Here is a 17,554-nt window from a genome sequence, read left to right on the forward strand (position 1 = left end):
GACAAGCAGGGACCCTCTCCTCTAGTCAGGGCAAGGGTTTACTCTCTCAAAATAACCCCTGCTCACCCTCTAGGCGGCGTGGTGCGAGCAGTCAAGGCTTATTTCAGAGGCGATGTAAGTTAAGCAGATGTGACCACATACAGTAACCCAGTGACAACACTAGAAATGGACACCACACAGGTTTTATATAAAAAATAAGTATACTTTATATAGAGTTATCACAAGACCAATAAACGACAAAAAGAATCCACAGTACTATCAAATTTCAAGAGTTCCGGTTTAAAAAGCTTAGTTCAAGGTTCTGTGTGAGTCAGTAGCCTTGTCCGGCTACAGCGTTGCTGAAAAGGACACAGTGTCTAACAAATCCAGCGGACCGCGGCAGTCCGGGCCCACTCAAATGTCGACAGACTCAGTCACAGTACCTTTTCATTGAGGCGGCCGGCACGGATGTGCTAGCCGGTTCCGGTGTTCGTCGCGGTGTAGAAAAAGAAAGCGTTGCAGGTCACGGTGTCCTTCCAGTCGCAGTGCAGGCTACGGCTCGTTGACGGCGTCGGTGAGCTCAGAGCTTGCGTTGTTCGAGGCGGACGTTGCTTGTTGCGGTGCTTCCAGCATAACGGTGCGGCAACAGAGCCGGAGTTCGGAAACTGGCGTCGATCAGTCCGGACAGCGGTGCGAGTCGGGCGGTGCGTCGCGAAGCGTGCGAGGCGGTGCCCAACTCCGGTGCGGTGATAGGACTCGAAGTCAGCAGCAGTGACACGTCGGTCAGACCAGTTCGAGTTGGTGTAGCGAGGCGTTACACGTTGCGGTGCCCTTCCAGTCACGGTGCAGGCTACGGCACGTTGGCGGCGTCGAGACGGAGACGGTGAGCGCAGAGCTTGCGTTGTTCGAGGCGGACGGTGCTCAATGCAGTGCCTACAGGACACCAGGCCGGTCGTGAGAGTCGGTCACAGCTCCCTGCCTCTGTAGCCACTGGAACAGCAGCAATTCACAAAGGCTGGTGAAGTCCACTGGTCCTGGGACTTCGGTCAGGGGGCAAGCTCTCTTCCGAGCCCTTGGAGATCTTTGCACAAGTTGAAAATTAAAGGTAAAGTCCACAAAGTCCTTTCTCCTCTCTTTGGCAGTCAGGCAAGCACTGCAGGCCAATCCCCAAAGCAGCACTTCAGCTTGGGAATAGTCTCTCCTCAGTTTCTTCAGGTTCCTTCTCCTCAGCAGATGTTTCGTCTTGTCAGTTCCAGGAGTGATCTAATTTCATGGGCTCAGGGTCCCAATACTTATACCCCAAAATCCTTTGTTCTCTGAGGGGAGAGGGGCCTGTGCCCATTTCTAGCCAGTTCTGAAGCACTCTGTTTACCAGACTTCTCCTTCCCTTTCACAGCTCAGGGCAGGCACATCAGACGCCCCACAGGAGGTGGAGCTAGCATTGTGGAAGGCAAGTACAGTCCAGGAGCACTTTGTTGACAGTATTCCTTCTCTTCTTTCAGTGTGCAGGGCAGAGACATCAGACACACCACAGGGGGTGGAGCCAGCATTGTAGAGGGAAGGCCCAGCCCTATTCAGGTCCCAGGTGCAACTCCTCCCTCCCATCTTGGATGCAGATCTCCCTATTCACCACCGGGCAGCCCCAGCCTGTCTCGTGGAATTCCCCAGTCCTGTCACACACAAACCCAGACAAGGAATACACAACCTAGCAGAGGCGGGCTCAAATGGTTAGGCAAGCAAATACCTACTTTCTAAAAGTGGTATTTTTAAACACAGAATATTAAAATAAACTTTACTAAAGGATGTATTTTATTACTCTGAGTCCAGGCATAGTAAACTCGAATTTCTACCATGTTCCCTGAGTCTGCTAGGATTATAAACATGTAACAATCCAGCAGCCCATTCTATCCTATGGAGAACAGGTAGCCTTGCAATGGTGAAAAACAAAAATGGCTGTAATTCACTATTAGGACATGCCACACACATCAGGGCTTGTCCTACCTTATACTTACAATGCACCCTGCCCTTGGGCCTATCATAGGGGTGACCAATATGAAGAAAAGGGAAGGTTCAGGGACTGGCGAGTGGGTGCACTTGCCCAGCCAGCATGACAGTACCAGACTGCACGCAGGCTCTGCAATGGCAGACCTTACACACATTTTACAAGGCTGCTACTGTGGGTGACACAACCAGTGCTGCAAGCCCACTAGCAGCATTTGGATTTACATGCCCCGAGCACACTCAGTGCACTGTACTAGGGTCTGACAAGTAAACCAAATATCCAATCATGGAACCACTAATCAATACATCAATTTACAGTAGGGAGCACTTGCACTGTGGCACTGGACAGCAGTGGCACAGTGCCCAAAGCATCTAACACCAGAAAAACACACGAGGCAACAGCAAAAATGGAAGGGAGACCCACGCCAATGGTGCCAGGTCTAACAATGTTAAATTGTTATATGTATTGCAAAATATAGGTGAAGTTCCATGCATACATATAGTTTGAGTGTTAACTTTGTAAAGCTTGTTAGGGGGGATTAGAGTTTTGTACCTCAAAAGTTGATTTTATGTTATGTATAGTAAGGTATTTATATATAAGTCTATAAAGAATGTGAATTCCTTAATTTTAAATAGAAACAGTATTTGGAGGTTGCTATAAAAAATATGGATGCAAGCTGGAATACTAGAAAAAGAGGTAGTTGACAAGCAGCATTAGTCGATACTTGTTTGTCTGTGCAACCAAAATAACACACTGCTGCATATGATGTACCTGAGCATGTGGAATAACACACTGCTGCGTATTATGTACCTGTGATTGGGGAATGACACGCTGCTGCGTATGATGTACCCTTACAAGTGGAATGACATTGCTGAGTATGATGCACCTGTGCATAGAGAATGACACACTGCTGCGTATGATGTACCTGTACACGGGGAATGACATTGCTATGTATGATTTACCTGTGCAATGGGGAATGGCACACTGCTGCGTATGATGAACCTATGCATAGGGAATGAAACTGCTGCGTTTGATGCACATGTGCACGGAAACAACACTGCTGCGTATGATGCACCTGTGCATGAGGAATGACACACTGCTGCGAATGTTGTACCTGTGCTTGGGAAATAACACACTGCTGCCTATGATGATGTTGTCCTTGTGGAATGACACACTGCTGCGTATGATGTACCTGTACTTGGAGAATGACACACTGCTGCGCATGATGTACCTGTACTTGGAGAATGACACACAGCTGCGTATGATGTACCTGTACACGGGAAATCACATTGCTATGTATGATTTACCTGTGCTTTGGGGAATGACACACTGCAGCGTATGATGTACCTGCACATGTGGAATGACACACTGCTGCGTACGATGTACCTGTGCATGAGGAATATGACACTGCTGCGTATGATGTACCTGTGCTTGGAGAATGACATACTGCTGCATATGATGCACCTGTGCATGTGGAATGACACACTGCTGTGTATGATGTACCTGTACATGCAGAATGACACACTGCTGCGTAGGATGTATCTGTGCATGAGGAATGACACTGCTGCGTATGATGTACCTGTGCTTGGAGAATGTTAGACCTGGTACCATTGGCGTGGGTCTCCCTTCCATTTTGTTGCTGTTGCCTCATGTGTTTTTGCTGGTGTTAGCTGCTCAGAGCACTGTGCCACTGCCAATCCGTGCCACAGTGCAAGTGCTCTCTGTATAAACTGTATATTGATTGAATTCCATGATTGGATTATTTGGTTTACTGTCAGACCCCAGTAAAGTGCACCAGGAGTGCCCAGGGCTTGTAAATCCAAATGCTGCTAGTGGGCTTGCAGCACTGGTTGTGCCACCCACAGAAGCTGCCTTGTAAAATATGTCTAAGGTCTGCCATTGCAGGACCTGCGTGCAGTCTGGTACTGTCATGCTGACTGGGCAAGTGCACCTACTTGCCAGTCCCTAAACCTTCCCGTAACTTCATATTAGTCACCCCTATGGTAGGCCCACGGTCAGGGTGCATTGTAAGTATAAGGTAGAACAAGCCCTGATGTGTGTGGCATGTCCGAATAGTGAATTACAGCCATTTTCGTTTTTCACTATTGCAAGGCTACCTGTTCTCATAGGCCAGAATGTGCTGTTAGTATTGTTACATTCTATGCTCCTAACAGACTCAGGAAACATGGTAGAAATTCGAGTTTAGTATGCCTGAACTCAGAATAATAAAATACATCTTTTAGTAAAGTTTATTTTAATATTCTGTGTTTGCAAATACCAATTTTAGAAAGTTTGTATTTGCTTGCCTAACCTTTTCAGCCCGCCTCTGCTAGGATGTGTATCTGCTGTCTGGTTTCTGTGAGTGACAGGGCTGGGGAATTCCAGGAGACCGGCTGGGGCAGCCAGGTGGTGAATAGGAAGATTACATCCAGATGGGTGGGATGAGTGCACCTGGACTCTGAATAGGGCTGTGCTCTGCCACCACACTGCTGGCTCCACCTCCTGTGGGGCGTCTGATGTCTCTGCCCTGCACACTGAAAAGACAAGCCAGAGTCATATCAACAAAGTGCTCAAGAACTGGACTGAACTAGGCAAAGGCCCCCTGGCCTCAAAGAACAAAATAATTGTGGTATAAATATTGGGGCCCTGCTCCCAAGAATTTAGATCCTGCTGAAACAAGAAGAACCTCTGCCCGACGAGAAGGAACTGGGAAAGCTGTAAGGAGGAGTACTGTCCTTGACCTATTTGACCCCCACCGGCTTCAAAAGAGCTGCTGGAAATTGCCAAATTCCCCGTGCCGCTGGAGCCGCGATCTAAGTGCGCCTCGAAGATCCGAAAGCTGTGAAGCCCCGTGCCAGTTGCCGTCCGAACCGCGTGACTCCGCTCCCTCTACGAGCCGTAGCTCGCACCGTAAGGATAAGGGCCGCACTGTACACTGCTTCACCCTCCCCCTTTGAGCCGCACTGCTCGCCATAACCTGCCGCTGGCGGTTGAGTTCCGAGCGCCCCGCAAGGCTCAGTACGGCTCGTACGCTTGAAGGGTACCGGCCGCCTTGCACCGCGCCGCTGGAGGACTAAAAGTTACCCCTGCTCTTGAAGGTACGACTCTCACGCCGCACTGTACGTGGACGCCGGAAAGCCAGGACCGTACGCCTCGCTCCCTGTGGCCCCCACTCTTCCCCTCACACAAGACACCTACAACGAGCCTGGGCTCGCACAAAAGAGGGGCCGACAATGCTCCTGGTTCGACTCCAATTCTACAACGCATCGTCCGTGTCGGACGCTATGATCCAAGGTAACTGTATGCCTCGCACTAAGGTTGTGTGCGCACCGGACCGGAGAGTCCGCTGCGCCTATTTGACTCTTCCTAAGGACGTTTCATCCCCGGGAGAGCCTCACAGACAGCACAAAGTGTACAGAACTTAAAACTACGCATTTTTAACCAAGAACTGCATTGCTAATAGTATGGTGGCCTATTTCTTAATTTATTTGGTCTTGTGCTAAGCCTTTACATAAAATATACCTATTTTTGATATAAGTCTAGTGTGGTGTCCATCTGTGGTGTTGTCACTGAGTTACTGTATGTGTTCACAAATGCTTAACCTATAACGCTTTGAGATAAGCCCTGTCTGCTCGCGCCACACTACCTAGAGAGTGAGCAGGGGTTATTTTAGAGCGTAATCCCCTTGTCCTGAGTAGAGGAAAGAGTCCACGCTTGTCGCAAGTACTTACCTGTGCCAACCAGAGACCCCCAAATCTAACATTGGTGATCAGCGGTGAGGATCCTGAATTTGCATATCTGATTCATGTACAGTGATTGGTGAACACCACGTAGTGAGTTCAGATCATAACGCAGCCACATACATTTTTGATTCTTATTTTGCTGAGAGATCTCCTTTTTAACCTCTTGGACGCTCATGACGAGCTCAGCTCATCATGAGCCATGGTGCTCCGGTGCTCATGACGAGCTCAGCTCGTTATGACCGCGCCCGTTAGATGGAACGCTCGCACGCTGGGCTGATTCCCCAGCTGTGCTGAACGTTCCATTGGAACTGGCGCGGTCATGACAAGCTCACCTCGTCATGAGCACTGGAGCGCCGTGGCTCATGATGAGCTGACCTCGTCATGAGCATGGGGACGCTGTACGCGCCCCCTCGCCCCCCAGCACAGCGGGGGAATCACTCCAGCTGCGAAGGGGTTAAAGAAAAGTCAAGCCTGGCCCAAACTCTTTAGAAAAAGCAGCATCCATAGTCTCTGGTGGAAGTGAAATTGACTGGGAAGAAGAGAGACTTGAGAGCTACACCGTGGAACAGCTGAAAGGCTTCTGCAAAAAGTTTGGCAGAATGTAGAGTCTGGATGTAGAGTCAAGTCCCACTACCAAAAGGCGCTGAGGGCCTGGATTGAGTCAAGGGCACCTGGGAATGGAGTGGAAGTTGAACCAGCAGAAAGCGTCACTGGGTTTGGCAGAGTCCTGTCGCCAGAGGAGTTGGCAGACAGGAAGGAAACCCGAGCACATGAAATGGAGATGGCAAAACTTAAATTGAATGGGAAACTGGAGCTGGAAAGCAAAAAGCTGGCTCTGGAAGAGAGAAGAATCCAAATGGAGAATGAAATGAAATTGAGGGAGATGGAGCTGAAAGCTAAAAGTATGGAGCTTACTCCCTCTGGTGGCAGCGCATCGCCAGTGCAGGTAGAATCAAGGGTGTACATCCCAAAGGAAGTGGTGAAAGGATTTTTTAAGAATGATGACGGTAGTGCCATGTCTTCCCACTGGGTCCCTGAGAGAGATTGGGGAGCGGGGTTGTGGGGACGGTTCCTGAGTGAGGGGCGGGACACACTGCTAGATTTGCCCTCAGAGGTTCATAATTCTTACCCACACATGAAGGATGCTTTGATGACCAGGTATGGGTTAACTCCTGAATTGTATAGACAGAGGTTCAGGGGTTGTGCAAAGATTCCTAACAGTACGTATGTTGAAATTGCCAAATTCCACTTGCCGCTGGAGCCGCGATCTAAGTGCGCCTCGAAGACCTGACCGCTGTGAAGCCCCGTGCCAGTTGCTGCCCCGAACCGTGTGACTCCGCTCCCTCTACGAGCCGTAGCTCGCACCGTAAGGATAAGGGCCGCACCGCACACTGCCTCACCTTCCCCCTTTGAGCCGCACTGCTCGCTGTACACCTGCCGCTGGCGGTCGAGTTCCGAGCGCCCCGCAAGGCTCAGTACAGCTCATACGCTTGAAGGGTACCGGCCGCATTGCACCGTGCCGCCCGAGGACTAAAAGGCACCCCCGCTCTTGAAGGTGGAGAATGACACGCTGCTATGTATGATGTATCTGTGCATAGGGAGTGACACAGTATTGCCTATGATGTACCTGATTCAGAAAAGGGGGTGGTGATGAACAGAGTGCCTGAATTAAGCAGACCACTCTTACCCAGTCCAAAGATCAGGGCTTGATCCATCACCGTTTTTTAGCTCACTGCACCATCCCAGCTCAGAACTTGGCTATATGCAAATTAGTCTGTTCCTGTCCCAGTGCATGATGGGAACAGGGCAAACCAAACTACCAAGCCAATTCTTATACTGGGAAGGAAACAAGCTTCCGGGGACCGGTTTCTGCCATTTCAGGCGTCGTCGGCCCGGCTTGCTTGAATCCTGATGGTGCAATGAGCAAGGGACTCACATCTGAGTATACCCTTCCACGCTTATGGTGGACAAAATGATTCAGAAAAGGGGGTGGTGATGAACAGAGTGCCTGAATTAAGCAGACCACTCTTACCCAGTCCAAAGATCAGGGCTTGATCCATCACCGTTTTTTAGCTCACTGCACCATCCCAGCTCAGAACTTGGCTATATGCAAATTAGTCTGTTCCTGTCCCAGTGCATGATGGGAACAGGGCAAACCAAACTACCAAGCCAATTCTTATACTGGGAAGGAAACAAGCTTCCGGGGACCGGTTTCTGCCATTTCAGGCGTCGTCGGCCCGGCTTGCTTGAATCCTGATGGTGCAATGAGCAAGGGATGGGGCAGTGAGCTAAATAACGGTGATGGATCAAGCCCTGATCTTTGGACTGGGTAAGAGTGGTCTGCTTAATTCAGACACTCTGTTCATCACCACCCCCTTTTCTGAATCATTTTGTCCACCATAAGCGTGGAAGGGTATACTCAGACATGAGTCCCTTGCTCACTGCTCCATCAGGATTCAAGCAAGCCGGGCCGACGACGCCTGGAATGGCAGAAACCATTCCCCGGAAGCTTGTCTCCTTTCTGGTGAAGAATTGGCTTGGTAGTTTGGTCTGCCCTGTTCCCATGATGCACTGGGCCAGGGACAGACTAATTTGCATATAGCCAGGTTCTGAGCTGGGATGGGGCAGTGAGCTAAATAACGGTGATGGATCAAGCCCTGATCTTTGGACTGGGTAAGAGTGGTCTGCTTAATTCAGACACTCTGTTCATCACCACCCCCTTTTCTGAATCATTTTGTCCACCATAAGCGTGGAAGGGTATACTCAGACATGAGTCCCTTGCTCACTGCTCCATCAGGATTCAAGCAATCCGGGCCGACGATGCCTGGAATGGCAGAAACCGGTCCCCGGAAGCTTGTCTCCTTTCTGGTGAAGAATTGGCTTGGTAGTTTGGTCTGCCCTGTTCCCATGCTGCACTGGGCCAGGGACAGACTAATTTGCATATAGCCAGGTTCTGAGCTGGGATGGGGCAGTGAGCTAAATAACGGTGATGGATCAAGCCCTGATCTTTGGACTGGGTAAGAGTGGTCTGCTTAATTCAGACACTCTGTTCATCACCACCCCCTTTTCTGAATCATTTTGTCCACCATAAGCGTGGAAGGGTATACTCAGACATGAGTCCCTTGCTCACTGCTCCATCAGGATTCAAGCAAGCCGGGCCGACGACGCCTGGAATGGCAGAAACCGGTCCCCGGAAGCTTGTCTCCTTTCTGGTGAAGAATTGGCTTGGTAGTTTGGTCCGCCCTGTTCCCATGATGCACTGGGCCAGGGACAGACTAATTTGCATATAGCCAGGTTCTGAGCTGGGATGGGGCAGTGAGCTAAATAACGGTGATGGATCAAGCCCTGATCTTTGGACTGGGTAAGAGTGGTCTGCTTAATTCAGACTCTCTGTTCATCACCACCCCCTTTTCTGAATCATTTTGTCCACCATAAGCGTGGAAGGGTATACTCAGACATGAGTCCCTTGCTCACTGCTCCATCAGGATTCAAGCAAGCCGGGCCGACGACGCCTGGAATGGCAGAAACCGGTCCCCGGAAGCTTGTCTCCTTTCTGGTGAAGAATTGGCTTGGTAGTTTGGTCTGCCCTGTTCCCATGATGCACTGGGCCAGGGACAGACTAATTTGCATATAGCCAGGTTCTGAGCTGGGATGGGGCAGTGAGCTAAATAACGGTGATGGATCAAGCCCTGATCTTTGGACTGGGTAAGAGTGGTCTGCTTAATTCAGACACTCTGTTCATCACCACCCCCTTTTCTGAATCATTTTGTCCACCATAAGCGTGGAAGGGTATACTCAGACATGAGTCCCTTGCTCACTGCTCCATCAGGATTCAAGCAAGCCGGGCCGACGACGCCTGGAATGGCAGAAACCGGTCCCCGGAAGCTTGTCTCCTTTCTGGTGAAGAATTGGCTTGGTAGTTTGGTCCGCCCTGTTCCCATGATGCACTGGGCCAGGGACAGACTAATTTGCATATAGCCAGGTTCTGAGCTGGGATGGGGCAGTGAGCTAAATAACGGTGATGGATCAAGCCCTGATCTTTGGACTGGGTAAGAGTGGTCTGCTTAATTCAGACACTCTGTTCATCACCACCCCCTTTTCTGAATTATGATGTACCTGTGCATGAGGAATGAAACACTGCTGCGTATGATGTACCTGTACATGCAGAATGACACACTGCTGCGTACGATGTACCTGTGCATGGGGTATGACACACTGCTTTGTATAATGTACCTGTGCCGGGGAATGACGCGTTGCCGCGTATGATGTACCTGTGCACGGGGAATGACGCACAGCTGCGTATGCTGTAACTATGCATGGGGAATGACACTCTGCTGTGTATGATGTAGCTGTGCATGCGGAATGACACACTGCTGTGTATGATGTACCTGTGTTGGGGGAATAACACACTGCTGCGTATGATGTACCCTGTGCATGGGGAACAACACTGATGCGTATGTTGTACCTGTGCATGAGGAATGACACACTGCTGCAAATGATGTGCCTGTGTTTGGGAAAAAACACGCTGCTGCCTATGGTGATGTTGTCCTTGTGGAATGACACACTGCTGCGTATGATGTACCTGTACAAGGGGAATGACAGTGCTGAGTATGAATTACCTGTGCATTGGGGAATGGCACACTGCTGCGTATGATGTACCTATGCATAGGGAATGACACTGCTGCGTATGATGCACCTGTGCACGGAAACAACATTGCTGCGTATGATGCACCTGTGTATGAGGAATGACACACTGCTGCGTACGATGTACATGTGCATGGGGAAGGACACACTGCTGCGTATGATGTTCCTGCACATGTGGAATGACACACTGCTGCATACGATGTACCTGTGCATAAGAAATGACACTGCTGTGTATGATGTACCTGTGCTTGGAGAATGACATACTGCTGCATATGATGTACCTGTGCATGTGGAATGAACACTGCTGCGTATTATGTACCTGTACATGCATAATGACACACTGCTGCGTACGATGTATGTGTGCATGAGTAAGACACTGCTGCGTATGATGTACCTGTGCTTGGAGAATGACACGCTGCTATGTATGATGTATCTGTGCAAAGGTAATGACACACTATTGCGTATGATGTACCTGTGCATGAGGAATGAAACACTGCTGCGTATGATGTACCTGTACATGCAGAATAACACACTGCTGCGTACGATGTACCTGTGCACGGGGAATGACACCCTGCTGTGTATAATGTACCTGTGCCGGGGAATGACGTGCTGCTGCGTATGATGTACCTGTGCACGGTGAATGATGCACTGCTGCGTATGCTGTACCTATTCATGAGGAATGGCACTCTGCTGTGTATGATGTAGCTGAGCATGCGGAATGACACACTGCTGCGTATGCTGTAGCTGCGTATGGGGAATGACACACGGCTGTGTATGCTGTTCCTGTGCATGGGGAATTACACACAGCTGTGTATGCTGTTTCTGTGCATGGGGAATTACACACAGCTGTGTATGATGGAGCTGTACATGGGGAATGACACTGCTGCGTATGATGTACCTGTGCTTGGGGAATTACACACTGCTGCGTATGAAGTATCTGTGCATGAGGAATGACACTTCAACGTATGATGTACCTGTGCACAGAGAATGACACACTGCTGTGTATGTTGTACCTGTGCACGGTGAATGACACACTGCTGGGTATGATGAACCTGTGCTTGGGGAATAACACGCTGCTGCATATGATGTACCCTGTGCATGAGGAACAACACTGATGCGTATGATGTACCTGTGCAGGGGAATGACACACTGCTGTGTATGATGTAGCTGTGCATGGGTAATGATACATTGCTGCGTATGATGTACCTGTGCACAAGGAATGAGACACTGCTGCAAATGCTGTAGGTGTGCACGAGGAATGACACACTGCTGCGAATGATGTACCTGTGCTTGGGAAATAACACGCTGCTGCCTATGATGATGTTGTCCTTGTGGAATGACACACTGCTGCGTATGATGTACCTGTACTTGGAGAATGACACACTGCTGCGTATGATGTATCTGTACAAGGGGAATGACATTGCTATGTATGATTTACCTGTGCAAAGGGAATGACACTGCTGCGTATGATGCACCTGTGCATGAGGAATGACACACTGCTGCGTACGATGTACATGTGCATAGGGAAGGACACACTGCTGCGTATGATGTTCCTGCACATGTGGAATGACACACTGTTGCGTACGATGTACCTGTGCATGAGGAATGACACTGCTGCGTATGATGTACATGTGCTTGGAGAATGACATACTGCTGCATATGATGTACCTGTGCATGTGGAATGACACACTGCTACGTATGATGTACCTGTACATGCAGAACGACACACTGCTGCGTACGATGTACCTGTGCATGAGGAATGACACTGCTGAATATGATGTACCTGTGCTTGTAGAATGACACACTGCTACATATGATGTATCTGTGCATAGAGAATGACACACTATTGCGTATGATGTACCTGTACATGCAGAATGACACACTGCTGCGTACGATGTACCTGTACATGCAGAATGACACACTGCTGCGTACGATGTAGCTGTACATGAGGAATGACACACTGCTGCGTATGATGTACCTGTACATGCAAAATGAGACACTGCTGCGTGAAATGTACCTGTGCATGAGGAATGACACTGCTGCATATGATGTACCTGTGCTTGGAGAATGACACACTGCTGCGAATGATGTAGCCGTGCATGGGGAATGACACACTGCTGTGTATGATGCACCTGTGCATGGGGAATAACACACTGCTGCGTATGATGTAGCTGTGCATGGGGAATGACACACTGCTGCATATGATGTAACTGTGCATGGGGAATGACACACTGCTACGTATGATGTACCTGTGCAGGGGGAAGGACATACTGCTCCGTATGATCTACTTGTGAATGGGGAATGTGACTGCGGTGTATGATACACCTGTGCTTGGGAAATGAGACACTGCTGTGCATGATGTACCTGTGCATGGAAAATGACACACTGCTGCGTATGATGTACCTGTGCATGGAAAATGACACACTGTTGTGTATGATGCACCTGTGCTTGGGATATGACACACTGCTGCATATGATGTACATGTGCTTGGGAAATGACACACTGCTGCGCATGATGTTTCTGCACACGCGGAATGACAAACTCTGTGTATGATGTACCTGTGCATAGGGAATGATACACTGCTGCGTATGATGCACCTGTACTTGGGAAATGACACACTGCTGTGTATGATGCACCTGTGCTTGGGAAATGACACACTGCTGCATATGATGTACCTGTGCATGGGAATGACACACTGCTGCGAATCATGTACCTGTGCATGGGAAATGACACTGCTGTGTATGATGTACCTGTGCATGGGAAATGACACACTGCTGCGTATGATGTACCTGCACATGGGAAATGACACTGCTGCATATGATGCAGCTGGGCACAGGGAATGACACTACTGCATATTATGTACCTGTGCATGAGGAATGACACACCACTGCTTATGATGTACCCTGTGCATTGGGAATGACACATTGCAGTGTATGATGCACCAGCACATGCGGAATGACACACTTCTGCGTACCATGTACCGTGCATGAAAAAATGACACACTGCTGTGTATGATGCACCTGTGCATGGGGAATGACACACTGCTACGTATGATGTAGGTGTGCATGGAGAATGACACCCTGCTGCATATGATGTACCTGTGCATGGGGAATGACACACTGCTACGTATGATGTACCTGTGCATGGGGAAGGACATACTGCTCCGTATGACGTACTTGTGCATGGGGAATGTGACTGCTGCGTATGATACACCTGCGCTTGGGAAATGAGACACTGCAGCGAATGATGTACCTGTGCATGGAAAATGACACACTGCTGTGTATGATGTACCTGTGCATGAAAAATGACACACTGCTGTGTATAATGCACCTGTGCTTGAGAAATGACACACTGCTGCGTATGATGTACATGTGCTTGAGGAATGACACACTGCTGCGCATGATGTGCTGCACACGCGGAATGACAAACTCTGTGTATGATGTACCTGTGCATAGGGAATGACACACTGCTGCGTATGATGCACCTGTGCTTGGGAAATGACACACTGCTGCGTATGATGCACCTGTGCTTGGGAAATGACACACTGCTGCATATGATGTACCTGTGCATGGGAATTACACACTGCTGCGAATCATGTACCTGTGCATGGGAAATGACACTGCTGTGTATGATGTACCTGTGCATGGGAAATGACACTGCTGTGTATGACGTACCTGCACATGGGAATGACACTGCTGCATATGATGCAGTGGGGCACAGGGAATGAAACTACTGCATATTATGTACCTGTGCATGGGGAATGACACACCACTGCTTATGATGTACCCTGTGCATTGGGAATGACACATTGCAGTGTATGATGCACCAGCACATGCGGAATGACACACTTCTGCGTACGATGTACCGTGCATGAAAAAATTACACACTGCTGCGTATGATGTACATGTGCTTGGGGAATGACACACTGCTGCGTATGATGATCCTGCACACGCGGAATGACAAACTCTGTGTATGATGTACCTGTGCATGGAGAATGACACACTGCTGCGTATGATGCACCTGTGATTGGGAAATGACACACTGCTGCGTATGATGCACCTGTTGGGAAGTGACACACTGCTGCATATGATGTACCTGTGCTTGGGAATGACACGCTGCTGCGAATCATGTACCTGTGCATGGGAAATGACACTGCTGCGTATAATGTACCTGTGCATGGGAAATTACGCACTGCTGCGTATGATGTACCTGTGCATAGGAAAAGACACTGCTGCATATGATGCAGCTGGGCACAGGGAATGACACTACTGCATAGTATGTACCTGTGCATCGGGAATGTCACACCACTACTCATGATGTACCCTGTGCATTGGGAATGACACATTGCAGTGTATGATGCACCTGCACATGCGGAATGACACATTGCTGCTCTATGATGTACCTGTACATGCGGAATGACACACTGCTGTGTATGATGCACCTACACATGTGGAATAGCACACTGCTGCATATGATGTACCCATGCATGTGGAATGACACACTGCTGAGTATGATGTACCTGTGCATGAGAAATGACACACTGCTGCGTATGATGTAGCTGTGCATGGGAAATGACACACTGCAGCGTATGATGTAGCTGTGCATGGAGACTGACACTGCTATGTATGATGTACCTGCACATGCGGAATGACACACTTGTGCGTATGATGTACCTGTACATGCGGAATGACACACTGCTGGGTATGATGTACCTTGTGCAAGGGGAATGACACTGCTGCGTATGATGTACCCTGTGCATCAGAATGACACTGCTGTGTATGATGTTGAAAGTAAGGAGGTGCACCAAGAAAACTAATCCAGCCCCATACGTTGTGTAAAGAGAATCTTTATTCCAAATTCATTTACAATAAGTTTAATCCAGCCAACATGTTTTGTTCGTCAGGGCTGTAATAAATCACATAAAACACATAAATATTCAACAAACAGTACCACACATTATTTATCACATTTAAAAATACACTTGTTATCTCAAACCAAAGAATAGTAAAAAGAAAGCACCCAGGACATACACAAAAATTAAATTTAAAAAAGGAGGACTTTTATGCCACATTACTAAAGACACAAGATATGAACATTTATAAAACATAAATTCATAAAGCAAAACAAATGCAAAACTTTTTTGATGCCCGTATTAGATTAGGAAGAATTCACGCTTAATCTCATGTTACTGTTTAAAGGTTATCAAATCAACTGAGGATTCCTCTTCTGAACCACGTAAATATGAATCTCATATGTGAAAAATAGGAATGTTAAAATAAATATATCTGAAGGTCAAGCAAAGACAGTGCCCAGAAAGAAAGAGAAAGAAGCAGAAAGGAAAGGGCGAATGAACACAAGATAAAGCGAGTGAGAGTAGAGTCCGTAAGAGCTCTGTCCAAAAAAAGTGTGTGTAACAGAATTAAGTTGTATTCCCGAAAAATTAAAGCATGGCAGTTGACTGAAATGTCAATGAAAAATCTAACCTTTGTATTTAAGTAGGCTAATAGGCCTTAAATATACTCAATATTCCAGCAACAAAAGTTAGTATAGATTGGGATTTCCAATCCCAATAACTCCCACCTAGTAAAAAAACACAATTGGATACACTTAAATATAACGCAGGTCAAAATCCTTATTGTGTATGTCCCAAAGTAATGAGACACCCCCAGAAAGACACAAATAAGGGTTCAGGACATTACAATGTTGAGAAATTGGCCGTAGTTTTCAGTCATACATAAAGTCGACCGAGTCAACCACAGTCAATATCACACTAGGGCCAAGCTACTTACTCGCACAGATCAGAACACATTATTGTAATCACAAATTGCAGTGTTTAGAAACCAAATGTGAACGCGCAAGAGTCAATCATAACCATTACCTTAGGAGAAACCACGAAATCCAAATTAGAAAGGCCAATATATCCACAGGAATTCTCCAAATGGGAAAAATGAATCCATCTAAAACACAAATGGTGCACTAAATAGCATTCCCTAAATATGGACCGCTATGGCCCAAACAACCTTAAAAGAGGCCCCACTACTCCACATGCGCCGACAAAGATTTAAATAAGAATACGGGTACTCAAGTTTACAAAACAAATCAGACCTTTTCCGTACCTACCATGATAAGTGTCCTTTCTCGTCTAACTGCTTTTCACGCTCAAAAGACGCCCCCATTGTATGGCATTTAAATACCTGTTAGATCTGGGGGTCTCTAGTTGGCAAGGGTATTCACCTTTGTCCAAATAGGGATCCTTACTTCTAAGTCAGGATAAGGAGATTACACTCCTTAATAACCCCTGCTCCCCCCCTTGGTAGCTTGGCACGAGCAGACAGGCTTATCTCAGAGGCAGTGTGTTAAGCATTTGTGTAGACAGTAATACCGTGATAACACTACAGATGGACACAACACAGGTTTTATAAAAAATAAGTATTCTTTATATAGACTTAAACACAAGACCACAAATGACAAAAATCCACAATACTACACTTAAGATTACTTAAAAGATGATTAAAGTTGCTTAGTTCAAGTTGTTGGTAAATGCAACAAAGTTCTCAACAAAGTACCTTGATGCGTAACGCAAAGTGAACAAAAGGCTCGCAAAAGGGGAGATGAGTCGGTTCCATGACCGGGGGAACGGTTGCGTCCTTCCTCAATGCTTGCGCAGAGTAGGGAACTCGTCGTGAGCCGTACCGATGCGGAGGTGATGCATAGATTCTCAGCTTGCGGGCCCGTTGCGGTGCACAAGATGGTGCCTTGATGCGATGATCCAGTTGCGATGCGAGAAGATGGGGCCCTTGATGCAGCGATGCGATGATGATGCGAGGACGCCCTGGTAGCCTTTCGACGACTCTGTACTTTGGAGCCGCGACAAGCCCTGCGACACGCTTCTCCGGTGATGCAACAGCAGGCAGCTTCGATGAACACACGCTTCCAGGGAGATGCGACGAAGGCTCGCTTCTCCGGCGTTGCGATGATTTCAGCTGCGGCAGCGACACGCTTCTTCTCGATGCGTCGTGCTTCCAGCTCCCAGCGGCATGCAAGTGACTGGAGTCAGAATTCCCAGCAAGGAAATTCAGGAGGGATCTGGAGGTGAAGTCTTTTGTCCCTGAGACTTCAGCAGGAGGCAAGCACAGTTCAAGCCCTTGGAGAATATTGTGTAGATGAAAGTCCTTACAAAGTTCCT

Source organism: Lissotriton helveticus, chromosome 6 (assembly GCF_964261635.1).
Source record: "Lissotriton helveticus chromosome 6, aLisHel1.1, whole genome shotgun sequence".
NCBI lineage: Eukaryota > Metazoa > Chordata > Amphibia > Caudata > Salamandridae > Lissotriton > Lissotriton helveticus.